The sequence below is a fragment of the Lactuca serriola genome, chromosome 3, assembly GCF_051521515.1.
Source record: "Lactuca serriola cultivar US96UC23 chromosome 3, Lser_US96UC23_V15, whole genome shotgun sequence".
Classification (NCBI taxonomy): Eukaryota; Viridiplantae; Streptophyta; class Magnoliopsida; order Asterales; family Asteraceae; genus Lactuca; species Lactuca serriola.
In genome coordinates, this window is record NC_136410.1 from 167386725 (window position 1) to 167401632 (window position 14908).

Genomic DNA, 14908 nt, shown 5'->3' on the forward strand with positions numbered 1-14908 from the left:
ACACATCGATTGAGTGATAAACATTAAGGGTACCAAGTGATTTGCATGGTTACTTCACACCTTGTTTTGTGATCCTCGGTATCCCAGTCACAAAACTTGGAGGGCACACTCGAGATTTAAACATGCCTTTGAAAAGTTCATTGAATCTCAAAAGAATATAGGAATTTCTAAGAACTAATTAAAACCAAATATTTATATTTCATTTTTCATGGTGGAAATTGGTGAATCGTCATTCACCTACCTTTCAAATATGTTATAGCTTAGATTACAACATCCCTCTTCTAAGTTATGATATATTATGATTGGATCCTAGCATTAATATTACATTTGGGTGTTTTATTAAGGACTTTCTTTATATCTAAACTAATCTTGTTCTCTTCATTTCAGATGTCTTCCAACAACACTGCTTCTAGCTCAAACCCTACTGGCTCCTTTTCATTCATGAACCTATGTGGGAGGGTCATCTTCGATGGTTTCAACTTTATGGATTGGATCCGGAACATCAGGATGGTGACTCGCTACAATGACAAGGAATATGTCCTCGATAGGGAGCTAAAGGAGATCGATGAGTCCACTGTTACTCCCCAGGAGATCGCTGACTCATGAAAGAGATGCCACCAAAGTGGCATGCATCATGATGGCCACCATGACAGCTGAACTCCAGAAGTCCTATGAGGACTACAAACCTTTTGAGATGCACCAAGATATGAGGGAAAGATACCATCAGAGTGCTCGTCAAGAGCGGTATGCAATAATCTCCTCCATGATAACAACCAGGATGAAGGATGGAGAATCCGTCACGAGCCACATGCAGAAAATGCAAAGGTATGTGGATCGTTTGTTGAAGCTTAATGTGAACTTCCCCGAGGAGCTAGCAATAGATATAATTTTTCACTGCTTACCCTCGTGCTATGATCAATTCCACATGACATACCACATGAATAAGGAAGAAGTCACACTTAACAAACTTCAAGGACTTCTAAAGAGTGCATAAACAGGTCTTACAGGAAAGTCGGTTGTTAACACTCCTACTCCTACTGCAAACTCCGCCCTTGTCCTGGCAATCGGGAAAGGTAGAGGGAAGAAGAGGAAGAGCCCTTCGAAGGATACTAAGGGTAAGACCATTGATGGCTCCTCTTCAAGTGGAACCAAGAAAGATTTCGTCACTCCTTCTGACCCAAAAGTGGCTGAATGCTTCTATTTCCATGAAAAGTCGTATTGGAAGCAGAACTGCCCAAAGTACCAGCAAAATGTGAAGGATGGGAAAGTCAAACCCAACCATGCAGGTATTTACACTATTCTATCTAATAACTCACCCTATTCTAACTCTTGGGTCCTTGATACCGATTGTGGTATTCATATTTGTGTTGATTTGCAGGGACTAAGAAGAAGTGAGAATGTGCAGCATGGAAAGATAAACCTGATCATAGGGAATAGGAAAGATTCACCTGTCACCAATATTGGAGTTTATTCTTTGTTGCTAAGTAGTGAGTTTACTTTAGATTTTAATAAATGTTGTTATTCAACAGAAATGGCAAGAAATATTATTTCCTTTCATGCTTTGTACAAACAAGGGTTTACCTTTTCTTTTGATAATGAAATTGGTGGAATAAATGCTTTCGTTAATAATTTTCTTTATTTTAAAGCATTACCTTGTGATGGTGTGTATGAAGTTGTATCTGTTGTAGATAATCTAGGAAATAATGTGTTGTGTATTGATTCTTCTAATAATAATAACTTGGATAAAGCATCATTATGGCTTTGTTGTCTTGGACATGTGATCAAGAAACGCCTAGGCCTACTCCAAAGGATGGAGTATTGGAGTCATTTGACCTAAAGTCAGATGATAGTTGTGAATCACGCTTAATTGGAAAAATGACAAAGTCACTCTTCACTGGTTCTTGTGCTAGGGGTGAAGACTTGTTGGATCTAGTTCACACAGATGTGTGTGGACCCTTCAAGTCTGCCACAAGGGATGCTAATCGTTATTATTTGACTTTTACTGATGATTATAGTAGATATGGATATGTCTATTTAATGAAGCATAAGTTAGAGACTTTTGAAAGATTTAAAGAGTTTAAATAGGATGTCGAGAATCAATTGGGCAGGAACATTAAGATGCTTCGATCCGATCATGGTGGTGAGTATCTTAGTACAAAGTTCCTCGACCATCTTAAGGAATGTGGGATTATCTCACAATTGACACCTCCCATGACACCACAGTTGAATGGTGTAGTTGAGACGCCTAATCGAACCTTATTGGATATGGTTCGTTCCATGATGAGTCGAGCTTCGCTACCAATTTCATTTTGGGGGTATGCCTTAGAGACTGTCGCCCATATCCTTAATTTGGTTCCTACAAAGAAAGTTGCCAAAACTCTTCATGAGATTTGGACTGTTAATGTTCCCAAACTAGATCACATCGAGATTTGGGGTTACGAGGCTTTCGTGAGACGCGACACTCATGATAAGCTCGAACTTCAAAGTGAGAGGTGTATTTTCATCGGCTACCCACGGAAATCCTTTGGTTACCTCTTCTATAGACCTAGTACAATGTAGTATTTGTAGCAAGGAGGGGTGTCTTTCGAGAGAGAGTTCACAAGCCAAGGAAACAGTGGGAGGCAAATTGAACTTAAAGAAATTCAAGAGTCAAGTGGTGAAGGAACTTCAAACCCTAGCACTCAACCTGAGGAGGCAACTCCTGTTGTGCCAATTGACGAGTCTATACCTCTGAGGCATTCCACAAGGGTTAGGAATGCACTTGAGCACTACTATGGTTTCCATATTATTACGAAAGGTGAGACACTTATCAGTGATAAGACATTGGTAAGTCTGGATGAACCTAACAGTTATGCGGAAGCCATGGCAGGCCCTGAGTATGGTAAGTGGAAAGAGGCAATGGACAGCGAGATACAGTCCATGTATAATAATAAAGTTTGGAACTTGGTTGACAATGTACCAAGTCGTAAAACAGTTGGGTGCAAATGGATCTTCAAGAAGAAGACCGACATGGATGGTAATGTACACATATATTAGGTGGGACTGGTTGCAAAGGGCTTCTCTAAAACTCCGGGAGTTGATTATGATGAGACCTTTTCACCAGTTTCAAAGATAAAGTCCATTAGGGTTCTGTTAGCCATCACTGAATTTCATGATTATCAAATATGGCAAATGGATGTCAAAACCGCCTTCCTTAATAGAAGTTTGGCTGAAGATGTTTACATGTGTCAACCAGAGGGTTTTTTCAATACAGAATACCCTAATAGAGTGTGTAAGCTCGATAAATCCATTTATGGATTGAAACAAGAACCTCGCAGATGAATCTTGTGTGTATGTCAAGGTTAGTGAAGAGAAATTCAAAGAGTTTGGCTTTTCGAGGAGTCAAGATGAATCTTGTGTGTATGTCAAGGCTAGTGGGAGTATAGTTAGCTCTTTGGTAATGTATGTGGATGACATACTACTCATAGGAAATGACATCCCAACCTTTCAGGAAGTGAAGTCCTTGCTTGGGAAGTGTTTCTCTATGAAAGACCTAGGAGAAGCTGCCTATATTATAGGGATAAGGATTCTAAGAGACCGGAGTAAAAGACTAATTGGACTTAGTCAGAGTACCTATTTGGATAAGGTGCTGAAAAGATTCAGCATGCAAGATTCCAAGAAAGGAGAGTTACCCATCTAGAGTAACGCCAAACTGAGTAAAACTCAGAGCCCGAGTACTGAGGCTGAGATAGCAGAAATGAGTTGAGTACCTTATGCTTCTGCAGTAGGCTCGATCATGTATGCTATGACTTGTACTCATCCTAATGTAGCCTTTGCTTTGAGCATGGTTAGCAGATATCAGGGGAACCCTAGCAAGGCTCACTGGACTGCGGTAAAGAATATCCTCAAGTACCTGCGGAGGACTAAGGACTGGGTCCTTACCCTAGGTGGGAGTGATGACTTGAGAGTTGTAAGGTATAGTGATGCTAGCTTTCAAACTGATAAGGATAATTTCAGCTCTCAGTCAGGTTGGGTCTTTACCTTAAACGGAGGAGAAATTATTTGGAAGAGTTCCAAGTAGGAGACAGTGGCTAATTTAACTTGCGAATCAGAGTATATAACAGCAAGCGAGGCAACAAAGGAGGCGATATGTCTAAAGAACTTCATTGGAGACCTTGGAGTTGTACCGGCTATAAAGGAGCCAATGGAAATTTTTTGTGATAGTGAAAGTGCAGTTGCCTTAGCCAAGGAACCAAGGGATCACGGGAGATCCAGACACATCTACAGAAAATACCATTTCATCAGACATCGAATAGAAGAAGGACTCCTCGTGGCAAAGAGGGTATAATTGGATGAGAACCCATCAGATGCCCTCATGAAGGGACTGAGTCGGGTTAAGCATCTCCAGCATGCTTGGAGCATAGGGCTGAAGGATGATATTAGTTTTAGTAGTTAGATAATTTTGAAATTTGTAAAGTGTAATTGACATTTGATGATGAATAAAAGTTGTGTTTATTTATGAATAAAGTTTTGCTATCTTTTGTCAATCATTTACTATATTTCTTTTGCATGTTTTGACTTCCAAAATAATTATGTTTGGTATATCATATTATTCAAATTCTCCACAGTCGGTCATATGTTAGAAGTAGGTATGAATCAAGACTGTCATGAGATGGTTGCAGAGGTATAAGTTGTTGGACATGGATACAACACTCATGAGTGCTCATAAGTTTTGAGCATTAGATTCAACCAACGCTCACTGGTATCACTTCATGGAATCTATCTCGAGTGATCGTGAGACGGTAATATCATATAAGTCTTCAAAACTAGAGATATGCCTTGTTGCCTATGAGTTGGTTATGCATTGATCGTATGAAACCGCATTGGTAACTCGATGTTATAGAACGTAATTTTTGTGTGTGATTCAACAAGTAGTAGAACAAGCATATGAGTCGAAGTTTATCTGTTCCTTCTTAAATTAGAAGTGATATATGGGCCCCTCAATGATTTTGTTTTGATGTGTTCAATTAAGGTCTTTGTCAAACAAATCGGAAATCGGGAAACAAACTGCTGGACAATAAGTAAGATATTGTTCCATGTATTTGTCCGGCTGCTATCTAGAACAGAGGATTACATGATCACTTATCTTAAATGGCGTAACATCATCTTCTCAGTTCCGAGAGACCTTGAAAGAGCTACGATTGCTGATCAGTTCCTGAACTCATACTTGCAGTTATTGTTATTAGACTTATCCAAGTGGGAGACTGTTGGATAAGGTGTCTAAGTCCATAACTATATTTGGTATGTACTTGACCCGACCCGGCATGGTCCATTTGGGTTACATGGCATCATGCATTTGCATAGACTAAATGAGAGAAATAACACTTGTGGTTTATTAATATATTATAAGTTCTAATATATTAATAATATTATTTATTTAGTATTGATCAAGAATTAATTTGGAATTAATTAAGTGATCAAAAGAAGACTAATTAAATATATGGGTTGATTATGTAAATCATCCATAACTTGTATAGTGGGCTAGATGCTCTATGGAATATCAAGTTGGGCTAAGGTCCATAGGATGCTCCATGGGAGTTACAAACCCATGGATCATGGAAATGAAGAGCCATCTTACATTAGGGTTTACATGGTTTAACCCTAATTGTAACACACTATATAAAGGATATGAAGCTCACCAAAATCGGCCCTAGAAGGAAGAGAAAGAGGGAAAGTCGATTTTACAAGTGTTCTACATTCCCTCAAGGTTATTCCAAAGCACTTGATGTTGTGTGAAACATTTGAGGCATCACACTTGGGGTGCTAGGCTCTCAAGGTTTTCAAGGAATCAAATCAACTACAAGGTATGTAATTCTAGCCATTTTTTATGTTAAAAGTTCCCCAATACAGTTAGGGGTGTTAGAAAGCTCATAACCCATCAATGTTGAAGACAACTTGTACATAAGTTGTTGAATCGCTCCAGAAAATCATGAGAAGTCTCATTCTCCCCTTGAAGAATCCCCAAAATGTCACTCCTTTGACTTGATATTTGGAAAGTCGGATAGAACTTTCTATTGAAGGATTTAAGTAACTCTTCCCATGTGTGAATAGATCTCGGGGGTAAGTTGGATAACCTCTCTCTAGCTTTATCTTCCAAGGTAAGAGGGAAGGCGGTTAGCTTGAAATCATCCAATATCACACGTTCGGGCAACATGCTAACACATATCATATGAAAGGACTTCAAATGCCTTTGATCATCTTCTCTATCCAAACCATGGAACTTGGTGAGTTGATGTATGAAACTTGACTTCAATTCAATCTCTCGGCGGTTGGCGGGATAAACAATACCAAGAGGTGTGTGTAACATCCGTCTCTATCATTTGTTGAAGAGTCAACTCTTGTAGGGGATTGGGTGGAGTAGGGTTATTGGGATATTGTTCCATGTAATTAGGATGTTGTTGGTAAGGTGGGTAGGGGTATTGTTAGTGGTTGTACATTTATGGTGGATAAGGTTGGTAGTTAGAATATTGGTTGTAGGGGGTTGTTCTTGTGGGTACATTGGGTGTTGGTACATTGGAGGTTGTGGGTAATTAGGCGGATTTGGTTGATGTGCTTTTTGTAGTTGAACTTGAAAAGCATTGTTTTGAGGTTGGTTGTTTTGGTTATGTGGTTGTGGTTGTTGATAATTGGGTTGATTTAGGTGAGGAGGGAGTTGATTCCAAGGTGGCATATCTATGAGAGGTTCTTGGTGTTGTTATTGTTGTCTTGATTGTTGGGGTGTGGTATTGTGGTCTTGATTGTTTGGGTTTGGGTCGGGATTGTGAGGTGGAGTGTGATTGATGGCTATGTAGTTTTCAAACGGAATGTCTTCAAAGGAATGACCAATAATTGGAGAAGTCGGTTCGGTGTCGGTGTCACGTGAAGTATGAACTTGATCTTCTATGCTGATTAGTGGAGAAGAGGAAGAAGCTTGAACGAGTTGATGTTGCTTTTCTTGTTTGGCTAACTTTTTCAACCTTTTTGCTTCTTTTTCAATCTCCGGGTTGTAGATTAGTTCAATGGTTCTTGTAGACCTAGGCATAAACAATCAAATAACAATAACCAATGTCCCCGACAACGATGCCAAAACTGGGTGGGATGTCAAGTCCATCAAACAAATTACACCCTTTGTTTTCAAATAAAACGCAATATAATGGTAAAAAAGGTATCGATCCTCGGGCAAATGGTTGTAAACAATCACCAATGCAATCCAATAGAACTAGTGTAATAAAACTAACTAACTACAATTAAACTAAAAAGGGGGGGGGGGATGTGGTGATTGTTTGAAAACTAAAAGACTTAAATAACTGAAAAGCTTGCAATTAAGCAAAATGGTGAGATGCTCAAATATTGGGGAGAATTGATTAACCAAGGAAATTCAACACAATGAGCATTTGTGTGTTTATCCTTATGATTCAATATGAAGCTTATGATTCATCCCAAATTGGTTATATCAATCATGAAGCATGATATGCCAAGATCCCTCATAGGTAATATGGAGGTTGGGGAAGCCCAAAACACACATTCTTAATCAAAATCAAAGATTCAATTGAAGCAATTGAACCCAAGAAGTTGATTAGCCTTAAGAATGAAGGAATCCCCAATTCCTAGAGGATGTCAATGCTTACACATCCATAAAGAGGTCATGATTCATAAGCTAAAGATGATTTCTACCATCATAAAGCCCTTGTTCTAACTAAATAAATGGTTATTTTTCTACCATCATGGTGCAAAACATCTCCAACCTCCATTTTCTCTAGCCTTCTACATTCTTCATCTATCTTTTAGAAGGCAACATCAAATATTGCATCATCCTATTCTTCTTTATTATACCAATTAGCCATGTATTAACCATACTCTTCATCCATCAATCGCATGAGCTTCTCAAGCTTTTCATCTTCAACTTTTTTGAAAGTGTTTACATGAAAAAAATCCATGCTTCCTTTTTAACATCATAGAGTCTTCTAACCCAAATGTGAGCGATTTTGAGCCTACTCTTAATATGAGATTTGAGTCAATAATATCCAACACCACTCTGACCGTGTTCAGAAACGGTCTTCCAAAAATGATTGGTACTTCAACATCTTCCTCTATCTCCAAAATAACAAAATCTATAGGAAAAATAAAAGCTCATATCTCGACAAGCATATCTATAATATTTCCTTTTGGATGAGTCTCCAACTTGTTAGACATATTAATGGGCAACTTCGCGGACTCCAGTGTTGACAATCAAATCTTAAGAAAGATGAGTCTAGCATAAGATTCAAACTTTCATGAGAGTGAGTTAAAGCATGTATCTTCAAACTTCCAACATAAATGGCATAATGATGTAAGACCCCGTTACAATTATTATTATTATTATTATTATTATTATTATTATTATTATTATTATTATAAAAGGAATCTAACATTTTACTCAACTCCATGTTAGCAGTAAGAGTCGGTCCGCACCAGATAGCATAGGGTAACCAGTTGTGGAACGGGTAACCTTCTAAAAATGTGAAATATGAATAAAAGTTTACATATATTAGACAATTTTAAACAAGAACACACGCACAAGGGCCACAAAACCTATCAACTTTCGTGTCAAAGCCAAAATTTATATTTCAAAGTATTTCTTGTAACAATGGTATCCAACCACCAAGTTTGAAACACCGTTTTGTGCAGTATAAGTATCCAATGCTATAAATAAAATAGAAGGATATTTAATTTCTAACTTAGCTAAGGTTAACAAAAGAAATTATAGAAAGCTTAGTAAGCACTTTTTAGCTATTTTCATTCTTCACTAACTATAAATAACTTAAAAAGTAAAAATACAAATATAAACCATTGATATATACAAAACCATGCGTCCAAACTCCAAACGATAAAATAACATGACATTTAATTTCAAATGTTTAAATACTTCACTGCATATTTACTAAACGCGACACTTCTTTACATAGGCAATTCTTGTTGTCACAAAAGGCCAGTTACGTGCAATGTACTTGTACTTATGTAGGATTGTAGTTGTCTCCTTGTGTTTGTTTTGTCTAGGATTCTTATCAATATGCCCACACTTGGCGTGTGTTTCGCCATCCACTTTTGACCCTTGACAGTAAAAAGTTTTGGATAGATCGACAAACTGTCAAGATCGATTTATTGTGTGTCAAAAAATTCTTATAAGTAATTATGAACTCCGATTACGTTTCTGAACTTTGTTCTTTTAATAAATCGGAGAATTTCGTCTATTTAATTGTAAAGTTTTATAGATATGTTATATTCTTATAAAACATCAAATTACATACATATAATTATAAAATATATAGAGTATAGACTAACATATATACACAAATACTAAATTTAATCATAATTATTCTATTTAAAAGAAAACATGATAATTTCTTAAAAACCATTTTTAATATGTTTAACACAAAACTGCAAAAAATGTTCTCTATTGTTGGCAAAATTAGGCAAAATTATATGGTTCTCTCCAAAAACTTTTGATGGTGTACCACTGAGTAAAAATTGGATTTTTTTATTGGTTTTGGTCCCTATCAATTTAAAAAGACCGTTATACCCCATATATTTGTTATTTTTATTTTTTTATATTTATATTAATGTTTTTAATTAATTAAAAATAAAAGAATGAAATACACTGTTAAGACATATTTATATGCGGGTTGGGCTAGGAAATCATTTGTATAGGTCTTAATAGGGTGTTGGACTTTCTATGTATGTTGTAGTGTTGTTTGCAATTGTGAAGGCGTTCACGGCCATGAGCGAGTATACGGCCGTAAAAACATGTTCGGCCGTGAACCTTCTTCACGGCCTGTCTGTTCCTATAAATAGGCGTGTGTCAATATTGTGTCAGTGATGTTGTCAGAAAGTGTTCACGGTGTAAGTGTGTGTTGTCAAGGTGTACCAGACGTGTTTGCGACCCTGCAATATAACGTGTGCATTGCTTGATCAATTTCTTCTTCTTCTTTGTTATGTTACTGTTTGATTGATTGTTATTGTTTGATCACTGGTTTGGTTCCTGGATTGGGACTTTACACACACACACACACACACTCTCTCTCTCTCTCTCTCTCACTGTCACAACTAGCATTTTTGCTAGGAAATTCTACTCTCATATAATCATTCAACTTGTATAATGATTGGTGCTCTAAGCAAATATCATACTCTATACTCATTCAAATACATCTCTCATGTTCAACAAAGAGTTTGAAACTCTAAAAGTTCCGATTCAAGTTTAATATGAACTAGAATTCTCTTGTTGGGCCTAATGGACCAATAAACCTTCAACTTGAATATCTTGGGCGTAGAAACCCTAATTGGGCTCTAATTAGACCCACATTCATAAACCTAAACATTTTGGGCCATGTGGACCTAAAATGGTTCATTTTATTCCTAATGGGCCAAATTGGGCCATAAGTGATTTCAAATTTCCTAATGGGCCGTAAACCCTTTTCAATTGGACTTCATTGGGCCGTGAACCTTCCAAGGGCCCAATGGGCCGAAAAATAATTATTTGGGCCACATGATTTCGAACAAAGACAAGTAATGGCCCAAATTAATTCACATCCTTCCTCCTAGCCCAAATCATGACCCATGTATTAAAAGAAAAAAAAGGATAAAGGAGTTTAAATGTGCAAGTGCCACCTCAATATTGCATGGTGGTCACCCATGCACCAAAACCACCACACAACAAGGTAAATTCTCATGCATCGAGGAAGCCTTCTCTCTCCCTCTCCCCTCTTCAAAACTCACGTACATTAGGGCCTCCATCACTACCATCATTTTCATCTTCCAAAGACAAGAATTTTCTCTCATCCTCCTCTCTAATATGAAGAATTTCCCCCTTCCATCCTCCTAATTTTCGAGAATATCAAGAGCACATCAAGAACTCATCTTCAAATTTCATCACATTTGGTAAGCTTTTGGTTGGACTCCATGGTTTTAACTTCAAGATACACCTTGAATCTCATCTTAACCCACCTTATTTTATGATCTATGCTCTTAGAACACCTTAGACATGAAGATCATCTCAAAAACACATCTAGGGCCAAGATCTTTTCAATTCTTCAAACAAGGTGAGTTCATAGCCCCTTGTTTTGGTTTTTACTTGTTTTTGGGGGAGAATACAAGTTGCTTTGTGTAGATCTATGTGTATATTCATGACTATGTGTGTTTTCCATGAATTATTTGGTGAGTATGTGTTGATTACTTCATTAATCTAAAAGTATGTTAAGAACTTGAAGTTTACCACTTGGATCTTCATAAGAAGTTTGAGAAAAGTATGTTTTATCACATATATTACACATAAACTAGTAGATCTGGGATTTCTACACTTTAAATAGCAAAAATGAGTGTTGTGTTCTAAGATCTATAAATTAAACTCATAAAACAACCCTTGACAGAAAAGTTTTGGTCCAATCTCGGACTGTTTTGACCCCCTTAATGATAATATTTTTCAAAAATATTCTACAATTTTTGGCGAATTTTACAAAACTACCTATCAGATTTGAAATAATTTCGGACCAGCCGGTGAAGGTGAGAAATTTCACACTTTTTAGAAGCCATTAAAAATTATGAGAAAAATTGTGAACAAAGCAGACAAAATTTCCAAAATTAGAGAATTTACGGATCCAAATTTCGACTTACGATGATTTTTCTACAAATTTTCCAAAAACTAGGTCGGAAAAGCCCAAAACCAGAAAAATGTGTATTTCCACAAAAATCAAGCCAAAAATGATATTTTTGACAAAAATGGGTTTAAAATGTTATTTTTACCACAAACTAGTCATCAACACAAGTTTTTAACAAAATTGGAGACTAAAGTTATTCTTACAAAAATTGGGCCTTAATTGTAAATTTTTGGCTTATTGGGCCAAAAACGTCATTTTTACAAAAAGTGGGATTTTTATGTTAACTTTGTAAATAATCAAGCTAAAATAAACATAATAATAGCAAACGGGTTAAAAACAATATTCATATCCTTATTGGGTCTGGAAATAATATACATGTTTAGTAGGCCTTAGTGTTCTTTTACAAGTATATTGGGCTTAGGATAGACATTCATATTCCTTTGAGCCTGGAAATAATAGACACGTATAGTGGGCCTTAGTGGTCCACTTACATGTTTATTGGGTCTGGGAATGAGTTTTATATGTGTTATTCTTTCTTTTATCCTATTTTAGTGAATACTTGAACCAAAACCAACGATAATCCAACAAACGGAATTTTTTGATCATTTTCTAGATTATTAGGCCTTAGTGGCCCATTTTTATGTGTGATAGGTCCTGTATACTATTTATATGTTTATTGGGCCTCATTGACCCATTAACATGTGCGACGGACCTTGGATACTATTTGCGTGCTATTTGGGCCTGTAAATACCTTACAGGTGAAATGGGCCTTAGTTGTCCTTTCATATATATATATATATATATATATATATATATATATATATATATATATATATATATATATATATTTCGGGCCCATGTTATATAATTTCATTCCAATTTGGCCTCTAAATGATTTACATGTTTAGCGATGCCTTAGTGGTTCACTTACATGGTTCATTGGGTCTGGAATGAGATTATACCTTTCTTCGCGTAAATTCGATTAAGGATCTAGTGAGTTTTGTCGATTGGCACCTATTAAGTGTACGATTGTAGCCTGTAGTTATAACCAGAGTCTCTTGGAGGGAGAGCGGGGATTTGTGTATAGATCTATACGGGGGTGACACCCCACACCTGAGTTGTTCGCTACAGTTAGACTAACTCAGTCTATGGTGACGAAAACCTTATAATCAATAATCAAAACCGGCGTCCAACAACGCCAAGACAGGCGAAATTGTCATTATTTAGTATGGTTATGACGGCTCACTTAGAGGAATTAACGTTATGAAGTTTACGGAAGACCCTTCTCTGTTCTTTTGGCTTACTCGGAAACATTCTCGTACTAGTACTCAACCTCGGGGGTTGGTATGACAACTTTCTCTTTTACAGACAACATCGGGTTGTCTGGGAACATTCTCTTTACATGCTATTTACATTCTCTCTAAATTCTCTTTACCCCTTTTAGTCAAATAAACAAAAACATACATGCATTAATACAAGATATGACAGTTTGCAGAAAATATCGGATTTTCTAGTGGTTTTCTAGTGGTTTTCAAAGTTATACAAATCATTTTCACAAACATGCTTATGAACTCACCTACATTTTTATGTTGACCGTTTTTCAAAATAACTTGTATTCTCAGGAAACCGTTGAAGCAGGATGAAAGAAACAAACTAATGGATACTGTGTTATATTTTGTTTCATCATACTCTTACTATTTTGGCATGTAATATTCAAATACAATACTCGATGTAAACAATGAATGTTGATATATTACATGTGTGATGATGATGATGTTATGTTTCAGTTATATTCACTGTAATGATATTTCAAGATGAAGTCACGCACAAGCCCCCGGACGTTTCCGCCGTCTGGTTCGGGGGTGTGACAGATTGGTATTAGAGCATTGTTTATAGTGAACTAGCATATTTAATCATACAAGATATGCAACTATAAATACAATGGGACTTAACAACTCTGAACATATTATTTCTAAATACATACCTTTTGTGCATTTTAGAATAGTAAAACAACAAGAACAGTAAAAGTATCTGGAGGATTTGAACATCGCTATTAAACTCAGGCAGTTATGTAGTCGTATTGGGGGTGAATGTAGCCTGATCAACTACATTCATTCAAAATACGACTGACATGTGTTCGGGAGTAATCGTGATGGACAATGAATCAAAAACTTACTATTTATGTAAGTCCCTAATCTGCCTGTGTATCAATCAAATCCGTTTAATGGTGCGGAATCCCAATCAAACGGATGATGTCAGATCAAATAGAAGAGAAGGAGAAGAAGAAGAATATGAATCTTGTATGTATTGATATGAATGAAGATCCGGATACAAGATTCACACACACTAACACACACACAAACTTTTCTCTCTCTCTAGAACACCTTCAAATGTACACACTTAAGCTCCTTGGTGTTCATCACTCTCTTCCTCACACCCCTCACCCCTATATATACTGGACTGGGCCGCAAACTGAGTTTACGGCCGTAAACTCTGTTTACGGTCATAAACTCACTTCCTGACCGTAAACACATATACAATATTACATAAAAATACAATTTCCTAGAAAAGCAAAGTATAAACCATAATATTGACCCAACAATCACCCCCTTGGTTTATAGCTTTCTTTTCTTTTCTTAAATGACCTAACAAGCTCCCCCTAAAAAGTAGCTGGCTTTTCTTGTTAATCTTCATTAGGAGCTTGGCTTCAGCTGTTATCTTCAAATTCTTCATAGCATCAGGATGAATACATGAATCTTCTATGAATGACTTCATCTTGAGCAGTTGGGCATTTCTTCAGAGTTTGGATTTGAACGCACGTCGGGTGAGGAGGATTCTTGTACCGATTTTTGAAAGATGACGCTTTTAGCTTGAGAATCTTCAGAGAGAACATTAGAGAGAACAAATCTTCTGGATCACTTCAGCAGGTACAAAGATAGCAGCAGACTGATTGAGGAGGCTTCAATGCAATCAGTTACATAATCTTCAATTTCAGCTTCACCTAACTTCTGGGGTTGAAACATTGAATTTGAAAGAATAATCTTCATTTCCTGGTCCTTCAAAAGCGAATTCTTCGATGCTCACGGACGAGGCTTTGGCTCAGAAATCTTCAACACAAACTCCATGAGTCTTATCTATAACTGAAATCACTTTTCAAGACAAAACAAAACTAAAAGAAAACTTAGCACACAAATTAAAACATAAACAAAAATATTTTTGGATTTTTGATTTTTCTGAACAAGAAATAAAACAGAAATAAC